General features: G+C 37.6%; 1 protein-coding gene across 2 annotated transcripts in view; it reads left to right on the forward strand.

Moving 5' to 3' along the window:
- The window catches only part of LOC107098493 (ecto-NOX disulfide-thiol exchanger 2-like), a 245,190-nt gene that overhangs the window by 102,198 nt on the left and 133,745 nt on the right, over positions 1-9,247 (forward strand). The gene's annotated exons all lie outside the window — the stretch shown is intronic.

A 9,247-nucleotide genomic window follows, 5' to 3' on the forward strand; every position in this document is an offset into this window, starting at 1 on the left:
TCAAATCCAAAATTTAGTTCCCATTTTTTCTTTGGACTCGATCCCTAATATTTCAGACATACTCGGATGATATAATTAATTTTGTTCATTCGGTTTTATGTAGTTGAGTCAACTTGCACATTATCACATTCTGGAGTTAGTGGAAGTGCTCATGTGCAGGTTGTCACTGGGAACAGACGCATGGAAGATGGAAAGGGGCTTTTTTAAACACGAACAACACAAGCTAGATAAAAATCCTTTCATGTGAAAAGAAAAACCATTTCAAGCAGTTGAACCCGCTCCATTCACTAAACATAGTCCTTTTTTACTTAACTTTCTGCTACCCCCTTTGACTGTAGATATTAAAGCATTGTATCTGTTTTCTCTCCTGGCTATTGACAAGTGTCAGCCTGAATGTGGCTTGTTGCAAGCGAGAGGTAGACATCCAGCCTGCAGGTAAACAACTCTGGGGAAATGAGAGCCATGCCTATTGTAGAAGTGTTCCTGTGGGCAAAGAGCTGCTCAAGCAGTATCTTGACAAAGGCTTGTCAGCATCTGCTTCTTGTCCAGACCTTCACAGTACCCCAGCAGCAGCAGATGAGATGGATACAAGCTGCACTCAAGTGGAAGTAGTATTTTAACTGCAGAATATGATTTCATGCCACGGGCTTGTGGGTAAATCGAAGCTGGGCAGGTCCAATGAAGTACATATTACTCTGACTGATATGTGGAAGTGACTGACAGTGTGTCCAAAGGAGAGGTCATTCGCCTTTGGATTTTCTTTATTTATAAAATGGCATTTTTTTCCCATGGTAGACTTGCATTGAATGTCTTAGCTATTTCTTTTTTATCTTAATGTTTTGTCGCATTTTAGCCTCAAAGTTTAGTTTGTCTTTTTGAGGTTTTTATGTACCCGATAAACACAAAGTACTACATAGTTGTGAACTTATTGTGTTTTAAAGTGAAGTGAAGTGTGTTGTGCATTTCTTTAGTCCCACTGAGTTAACACTTTGCCTTGGAACTCAGAATTACAATGCTGCTGCAGTTTAGGAGAAAAAATAAATTTTGCTTGCTCTTCTCCAGCTTAGTCCGATTTAATAGGGACCATCTGTGAAAATAAATGTTGGTCTGGACTTTAACTGGGCCTTTCATTGTGCTTTGATCTAAATCCTTGCACTTATAAAAGTGTGGTCAGTTGGTTGTCAAGCTGGAAGGTGACCTTCTGCTTTAGTTCCATCCCTCTAATAAGTTTTATCCACACTAAAAAAAAAAGAAGGATGCACTTTGTTGCATATATTTAGCATCTTTAGTTAGATTAACACCATTACTCTATGTCTTAAATAGAACATAATGGGTAGTTATGACTGGAGACAAAAAAACTGCATCTGTTTAATCAATTAAATAGTTATTTGTTAATTCAGTGAATAAAATAATAGTGTTTAGATGCATAATATTAATAGCATAGATATTTGCATGTTCGGTTTATCTTGATAGAAACTAAATTAATTATTGTAAGTCTCTTTGCCACAGCAGGTTTCTTTAAACGGAAAAATAATTCCAGCCAAAGCAAAGTTTAGGGTGCAAACAACGCCCACTGTTGAATAAAGTAAATCCAATGCATTTATTTCTTTTTCTGTGCAGGAATGCCCAATATTTAGCTCCATTCATTTCCCACTCAACCCCGACCAGCTTCTCTTTCTCTGATTAAGGGAAACCATCCAGCATTTTGCTGCCACCTGTACATTAACCCTAAGCAGTCGTCCACACCTTTCTTTCCCCACCTACCTGCCTGCACAAACCTAGATATGTAACACACTCTGTGCTAAATTTGGGATTCTTTTGATATGAATATCCTCTTGTTTCACATGTAGTGGACGAGGATGAGGGGAAGGAGTAGTACTTGGACAGCAGCAACAAAGGGCTGTTTGCTGGCCTCCCGATTCAATGCCAGCACTGTATCTTCATATCTGTCAAGCATATTATGCTTACCCTGAATGGATATGGGATTCTGTGTTTAAAAAAATAAAAGATTATTTCCTATATTTTCAATGTTAGTGATTTTTAAAAGAAAAGAAATACATGAGGAAGGCCTGGTGCTTTTTGACTGGGCAGCTGCTGGTAAGCTTCAGGGTATTTAGAGTTCTGTCTGTGCTGGAAAAGACTATGCAGCTGTAATCTGTGTTTAATTCTTCCACAAATCACCAGTGCATCAATAGATTATTATTTCTATCCCTTAAAATCCACTTGTAGTATTAAGTTTTACCATCCAGATCCTGCATTTCAATAGGCTCAAACCGCAGCACCTGTTCAACCGGCTGCAAAGCCGTTTAAACCTAAGATGGAAAACAACAAATACTAACATGGTAAATTCTTCTCTTGCTTTGAAAGCCTTATAACCTGTTTATGATGCTGTGGTCAGATTATGAAAGCACCATTCCTCAAGTGACCACTAATTAACAATCATACCATCAGATGACAGTGATGGAATGAAGCGCTTGCTTAATGGTTCACAATGGGGGTTTTTAAGTGTTATTTGATGCCCTGACATAAAAAAAAAAATATTTTTTTGAAACAAATGTTTGTTTCTTACCCTGTTTGCTCTGATAATAGTTTGAATTGAAACAGAGTTTACTCAGTTTGAACATGATTAAATGTCTTTTTAAAGACGTGTGGATATAAAATCTAGAATGCTCATCTTCTGACAATCTTTCAAATACAAGAAGGCATCCTCTTGCTATTACATTTGCTCAGTGCATTGGATCTCTTAATGGATCCTCCCTTCAGTTGGAAGTGGGACTCATTATTCATTTTGTTGGTCGAGCATCCTCCGCTGTGCTTGGTTGCCTCCTCTAGAGCTCCATAAGTGTGATCTATAAAGTGCCTAATTGCTTTTGTCCTGATCCCCTCCATGACCAGGCCATTTACTGTCTGCAAAGATCATTTCCTCCTCTCTTTCCCTGGTATTCATCAGGGAGGCTCCGGCCCTGTGTGGTGAAATACCGCCGATGACATTACAGCAGTATTATTGTTTGGTTTATCTGTCAAATTATCGAGGGCTCATCCCCTGAGAGGCGGAATAAGCAAACCTCTGGGAATGTCCACCCAATGGTTGTCTGAGCACATCTTTCATCGAGGATGAATGTCACAATTTTTTACAAATCAGTCCCTGTTCAAGGTCAGACCGAGATGAGCAAAGTAGATTGTTGTGTGTGATGCTGAGAGGAAATAAGAAGCAGGGACTCATTCTCTCTTTGCATTTTGGATGTTTTATTTCATCAGGTTATGGCTTCACATCATTCAACCACAACACAAAAGTCTAACATATTCTGCACTATCTATTCTCATCTTACCAGTCAAATAAGCTTTTGGGTTAATTGTCATATATTAAAATACTTGGAGTCGGTCTACACGCCTTTAATCTTCCCTCCTTGCCTCCTATTGCAGCATCCTTTATTTATTACCTTTATAAATAAAAATCTATAGACTCTTAGTTTAAATTTCAACCAACTTGTTTTTTAATACTATTTCTATCAAAATATATATTTTTACCTTTTAGAAAATCAATTAAGATACAAGAGTATAAAACAAATCTTTTCACCTACAAGCTTTAACAATGCCTAATCTTTATAAGGGTTTTAAACCACAGCATTGTGGAAAAAAGAAAGTGAGAGAATAATAATTCAACTTTATTGATCTCACATTGGAGAAATTTACCTCTGCATTTAACCCATCCCCTTGGGGAGCAGTGGGCTGCCATTGTGGGGCGTCAAGGGAGCAGTGTGGCGTTAAGGGTCTTGCTCAGAGACCCAGAGTTGCAGTCTGTGGCATTGGGTTTCAAACTCACAACCTCAGGATTCCAGGCTCCATGCCCTAACCACTAGACCCATTAATGTCCATGGTAACCCCAATCAAAAACACTAGCCTTATATTTATGGGGAAACAGTGATTGCCTTAAATATGTCGTCGGCTGCAGACGATGTCGATAGCAGATGAGGCCTACTACCGATGCTAACTATACTGCTTTAGCAGAGGAGCAGGAAACTTCTAAGAAAATGTTGGAGCACTCTAATAAGTAAGCTGTGTCTTGATAAATCAAGCAGATATTTCATCCTAACGAAGCTACATTCCTACCTAAAATCATTCCAAAAGTTCTCTTAGGATTTATGGAACTTTACTCACCCACTTAATTTTGGCCATTACTGCTCTCTGAGCAGCAGTGAATCAAGTGATCAGGTACAGGACTGATATTACAATGCTGTCTGCAGCAGCCTTGGTGAAATGCCTACAATTTAAACGTCACATCAGATAGATGTGACGTTTGCATGCTGCAATGCTTTGATACATGAAATTTTGCTTCAGCACTTTATTATAATAAACAGTGTCAAGTGAACAATGCAGCCTTAATTCACCAAACACAAATGCATCATCTCAAGTGAGTGATTTCCATGTTATCCATATGATCTTGTTTGGAGCACTTCCTGTAAACTGTAAGCACAGGTGTGGTGGATGCAGAGAGGGAGAGAAGTCATCAGATCTGAACTTCTCTGATTAACCAATCAGGTACTGGATGCAATTAAGATATAAGGTGAAGGAGAAGCAGCAGAGAAAAAGTTTTTCATTCAAAAACTCGATGTGGTTGATTGGAGCAGATCTAGTGTACCTAGGCAAGCCGACGCTGATGGTACCTGTGTTAAGCATTTTTATAACGTCAAAGTGTTTTACAAAAGAATGTTTTTCTTACTTTCTGTAAATACTTCTTAAAATGTCACAAATTATTTGAATTCTATGATTTGATCTTATATTTAATAATAATCTATGAATGGTAACTATAAATACAAATTAATATATAAAACTCAAAAAGTCTGCAGTTTTTAAGGAGTAGAATGACTAGTTGTTTGGAAACATTGAGTGGTGGGGAAAAATGAGTTTTTTTCTAGATTGGGTGTGAAATAAGACGTGTCCACCTGTTCTCTGCAGTCGGTCAGACTGGGAAATCTGTTTCCACAGAAGCTGCCAGCTCCCAGAGCTGATTCATTGGAGGAGAGTCCAACAAAACATAGAAGCCGTAAAGGGGATGCCCAGTCGAGGTCAAAACAGGCATGACTACCTTTTAAGCTTTCGCAATTTGTCTTTTTAATTTTTGACAATTTTTTGTTTTGTTTTTCCATCTTCATATCTACTTTGGTTTGGAAATGACAAAAGGTGTTAAACCTTTAAACATTCAACAACCTAGATTAGATAACAACCGTTATAATGTATATAACTAAGAAAATAGAAATCATATAGATCTTATTTTAGTTATGAGGCCCCTTACTGATCTACATTTAAATGACCTAAAGTACTCGAGAGTTTCTTTATGCCTTTAATCAGTGATTTAAATCTGATCATTACTAATCAGATTGAAATGTTTCCTACATAAACAAATTAAACAAAGTAATGAATCAAAACAACCTAATTTTCTAGAAAATTGACCCGCTATCTGAACAGCTTGTCAGACAAGCTAGTCACGCCAAAATGATCTTTAAGAGCTAATTTATACCTAAATGTAGAATTATTCTCAAAAGGACTATTAACACATGGATCAATCGGTCTAGAATTATCTAACACCGCCACATCAACTGTGAAGGAAACTTAATTGACTGTTTTATGAGAGCATTGCCACCTCCTAATTGGATGTGCACTTGGCAACTTCTGTATTGGCTTGTCTTTTAGGACTAGAGAAGAAGATCGATCTTTTATTCACAGTTTGTGTTTAAATAGCTCTTTTTTTACACAGATCTAAAACTCTTTGATGCTTATTAAATTATATATGTGCTTTCAATGAAATCTACAGGAAAGCCTCCTGGAAAAAGCGTTACAGATATCTTGGCATATTTTAAGCATGTCCTATAAATAGACACATTTTGCTGAACTGTTTTGGATTCTGCACAGACTTCACTCATGAAATGGGTTTTATTTTGACATAGTACCCAAGGGAGAAGAATATTGAAGAGAGATTACACAATGTGAAGCTGTAATTGAGCATCAGTGGGACTATGTGAGCACAGCTTCTTGGGTAGCAACCTGCTGATTTTCAGTCCGTTTATCAGTTTGAATTAGATTCATTTAAAACATTTTTGATGAAGTTTGAACACCACTGTGAACAAAAGAGAAGAAAAAACAACTGTTGTTGTGGAAAGCTTAGAAAATGTGCAAAGTTACATCTCCAAAAGCTCAGTGTTTACATAGAATCACACTCAGTGGCTAAAACACTCTGGTAGGAATTATTATTATTCAGATCCACATTTATACCATTAAATATGAACCCATCAATAACCAGGACACAAAATGAAAACAGAACATTTTTCATGCTACCTTGACCATTAAAACCACTAGTTATTTTTCCAAAATGCTACCCTGAATCTGTTTGCCCAGTAATTTAATTACCCAGAACCGCCAATCCTCCCCTGGTTATTTCCTATCTGCGTTTCTACTGCGGTGCTGTTTATGGAAATTATGTCTAAAGAAAAAAACAGTCCTTATGCCCTTTGCATGCTGTGTATTACTGTCAGAAATTAGCGAATATTAGCAGTAGAAGCACAAGAGTTGATTCATTTAGAGCAGCTTCAGATTCAAATTAGTGTCGGATAACTGCAGACTCAAACAAGCTCAAAAGCTGGTTAAACAAACATAGACTCTACATCTAACGGACTTGTAGCAAAGCACAAGCTCTGATGAGGATTATAACCTGCTGTTGAAAATTGTCAATCTTAGGTTGTTTTAGTTCATATCCACCTTACAGTGGCAGCCATTCAAAATGGCCCCTCCCAGTCAAATGCCAGGCGAATGGCAGCCCACTTCTCTGCACCTCCCTTCAAAATCCCCTCCAACTTCCAGCCACTGGAGTGACCCACCCCCCTCCTTCTCCTGGGTATGCATATTTTTAAATCTGACTCCACCCTTTCACTGTATTACAGGCTCTGACCATGAGATGGTGCTTCTCTTTAGGTCTTAATGTTCAGAAATCATGACAGAAAGAATATTTCAGCACAAAGATTTATGTTTAAAAAGGACTTGAAGGGGACCAGCCAAGGAGCAATCAAGGAAAGCGGGGAAATTTTAAATGGCTATTACTGTATAGAGCAGGGTTTGTCAAAGTGTGGAAGATATAGCCCGATAAGGGAACAATTAGACAACTGCATCCTGGCCCATCAACTTCATTATTACAAAGTGGTTATTTTATCATTTTAAGTGTTCATTGAAAATTATTTTCCTCATGTAAAGTAGGACCAATAAGTCTGCTTCTTTGAGAGGTGCAGGTGACTAATATAGGGACGCACTGCTGACTGTAATAAATGTGTATCATCCTCTACCTGCAGGTTCGACTGGCACCTGTTGTTGCTCATTGGTAACACTGAATTACCCGCTGCATGATCTTCACAGTTAATGCAGTGGTTATGTTACACTTGACTCATTTTTTTTTTTTTTTATCCTTAGTAGATTTTAGTTTGAAGAGCTTCCACTTGCATAATTACCCTCAATCAACACTGCTTCCATCCAATAAGACCTTAGCTGTAGAGAGCCTCACCCATTATGGTCAAAGGCGGTATTTACTGTGATCATCCTAAAAAAGTGTGGTTATATTTTTCTATTATCGCATCACTGGGTGCTGCTGGAACAAGAACGGATTCCTTATCCTGTGATTTGCTAAGGTTCTCGCTCCAAGATACTTTAAAAACTGCTAACACAGCCCCTCCAAATACACAATCCCTACCTGTAAAACAAGTGATCCCTGAACTTGGTTGAATCACTGCTGGAATTTTCTGTTTATTCCCCCAAAGAACCATGAGGAGGGGCGTCCAACAAGTTGAAACGTCATGTTAGAGAGATTTCTAATCTTCCTTCCAGACCTTTTGTGCCCATGTTCAGTGGATTGCATCTTTCTCTCTGGCTGCCTCGGTCTTTACGCTCATCCATCTTCTGCCGCTTGTCCTGGGTTGGTGCCTATCGCCTGCAGTCTGTGGGCGAAAGTGGGGGAACACCCTGAACAGGTGGCCAGTTTATCAAAGGGTATAAGCCCCCCAAAAAAGTTGCATATTTTAAATTTGGTGTATTATTACTCTTTATCGATTCCTCTATAGTCATCCATAAATTAAGCTTCTTTAGTTAGAGGGAGTACACAAACCTTAAACATTTTGGGAGTTTTCTAGCTATTTTCCTGTGGAACAGTAAGTAGTGTGATGCAGAGTAACCTATATGTTTACACAATGTTAAAAACAAACAAAGGGCATTAATGCAAGCACAAAACAAAAAATCAAAGAGATTCAAATAGTATTTTTTTTTCATGTATGAAATGATGAAATTATCCAAATCATGTGGTCAGGGTATTAAACAGGGTTGAAAATGGTCGACTGACCCTGTGCCATTGCAAAGCATAACTTAACGCTTTGAGTCAAACATAAAAACATTCAAACTCTCCAAAACCCCAGAAAATTGTTTTTTTTTATTGTTAATTGGCTAAAGATTTATAAAGAAGATTTATACACTCATGTAGCAACAGTCTACTTCATGCCACTGGATTCTATTCATCCACATTCCTGTGGTATTATCTGCTTAATTTAAAGAAAATAATTAAAACTATATATTAACATTAAGGCTTTAAACCTCTAAAATATTGCTTTAACTTCTGATTCTATTGACAGCCAAAAAGGAAGTCTTGATTTAAAATCTATAACAATTTAAAGAGACAGGAAAATACAGCATTGAGGGGAGACCAAGCTGTGATCACTGATGCGTAATGCTGAGAATATTCTCTCTAGTAGACAGTGGCCTTAGATGCATGAAGCCGTCATAATATCATGTTTTCACAACAAATTTTACGCTAGATTGAGATACCAAGTATTTGTAGAAGAGAATCATTTCCCCACTCCTTCAGATGAGCAGTAAGCTTTATTTTTGTGAGTTTATTGCCATGTAAGCAGTTGTTTTTTCAGTAATTGTTTCCTCACATTCTAAACTGCATTAATTAATATAGTCATCTAAAGTAGAATCCTGTTAAAGTGTTTGTGGTTTGAATATGCATGTGTTTTCCTGGAGCAGCACAAAGCAAGTTTTCACTTGTTCTCTTTTGGATCCTGAAAACAAACAGCAAGGATTGAACATCTACTCAGAGATCTGAATTATTCCGAGATGACTGATGTATTCGTAAGGCTTTTCCTTTCAACTTACCTGTTAAAAAAAAAATAACAAACACAATGACTTTTTTGTTGTTAAAGCTACAGTGTGTAAT

The sequence above is a fragment of the Cyprinodon variegatus genome, unplaced genomic scaffold (assembly GCF_000732505.1).
Source record: "Cyprinodon variegatus isolate N-32 unplaced genomic scaffold, C_variegatus-1.0 Scaffold783, whole genome shotgun sequence".
Lineage (NCBI taxonomy): Eukaryota > Metazoa > Chordata > Actinopteri > Cyprinodontiformes > Cyprinodontidae > Cyprinodon > Cyprinodon variegatus.